The sequence below is a fragment of the Tachyglossus aculeatus genome, chromosome 7 (genome assembly GCF_015852505.1).
Source record: "Tachyglossus aculeatus isolate mTacAcu1 chromosome 7, mTacAcu1.pri, whole genome shotgun sequence".
Lineage (NCBI taxonomy): Eukaryota > Metazoa > Chordata > Mammalia > Monotremata > Tachyglossidae > Tachyglossus > Tachyglossus aculeatus.
Window position 1 is genome coordinate 25338654 of NC_052072.1, and position 1647 is coordinate 25340300.

The window sequence follows — 1647 nt, forward strand, 5'->3', positions numbered from 1 at the left end:
TGAGAGTGTACTATGTGGGTAGGTACTGTCTCTATCATCATCATCATCATCATCAATCGTATTTATTGAGCGCTTACTGTGTGCAGACCACTGTACTAAGCGCTTGGGAAGTACAAGTTGGCAACATATAGGGACAGTCCCTACCCAACAGTGGGCTCACAGTCTAAAAGGGGGAGACAAAACCAAACATACTACAAAATAGAATAGATATGTACAAGTAAAATAAATAAATAAATAGAGTAATAAATATGTACAAACATATATACATATATACAGGTGCTGTGGGGAAGGCAAGGAGGTAAGATGGGGGGGTGGAGGGGGGACGAGGGGGAGAGGAAGGAAGGGGCTCAGTCTGGGAAGGCCTCCTGGAGGAGGTGAGCTCTCAGTAGGGCCTTGAAGGGAGGAAGAGAGCTATATATGTTGCCAACTTGTACTTCCCAAGCGCTTAGTACAGTGCTCTGCACACAGTAAGTGCTCAAAATATACGATTGATTGATTGATTGATTAAAGAGCACTGTAGTAAGGGCTTGGGACAGCCCAATGCAACAGAATTAGCAGACACAATCCCTGCCCATAATGAGCTTACAGTTTAGCATTTATTGCATCTGCTAGGGGCTGCCCTATCCCCTTTCCTGGTATGGTCGGGGCTGGGTGTGTTCAATCATTCATTCATTCATTCATTCATTCATTCAATTGTATTTATTAAGCGCTCACTGTGTGCAGAGCACTGTACTAAGCGCTTGGGAAGTACAAGTTGGTGACATGTTAATATGTTTGTTAATATGTTAATATGTTTTGTTTTGTTCTCTGTCTCCCCCTTCTAGCTGTGAGCCCACTGTTGGGTAGGGACCGTCTCTATATGTTGCCAACTTGTACTTCCCAAGTGCTTAGTACAGTGCTCTGCACACAGTAAGCACTCAATAAATACGATTGATTGATTGATTGATTGACATATAGAGACGGTCCCTACCCAACAGGGGGCTCAGGTATTGCCTGCAAAGTGAATAAACACAAATAAAATTTAGGGCAGAGTTCCTCAAAGTCAGCCTAACAAGCTCCAGAAAGCAATAGGAGGTTTTCCATGTGGACACCGTTTGTGAAAAAGCAGGAAGAGATGGAGATACAGAGAAAAAGAGATGTAGACAAGGAGAGATAATGGATGCATTTTTAAATGAGTGCTTCCCAAATTTTTGCTCATTTTTGGGTAGTGACAATTTTTAAATGGTACAAGGTCTCAGTCTTCTTGGGGGGAGGGTCAGGAGATCAGGCCAGGACCCTGGGACTGAGGGAGGGAGTGGGGCATTCTGGAGAGCTCTGTCCTTTCCTCTGTCCCTCCATTTCTCCTTCCTTTCCTCTGTCTCTCCACTTCTCCATCGTCTGAGCCCCCTCCTTCCTCTCCCCCTCCTTCCCCTCCCCACAGCACCTGTATATATATTTGTACATGTTTATTACTCTATTTTACTTGCACATGTTTATTCTACTTATTTTACTTTGTTAATACGTTTTGTTTTGTTTTGTTGTCTGTCTCCCCCTTCTAGACTGTGAGCCCGCTGTTGGGTAGGGACCGTCTCTATATGTTGCCACCTTGTACTTCCCAAGCGCTTAGTACAGTGCTTTGCACACAGTAAGCGCTCAATAAATACGATT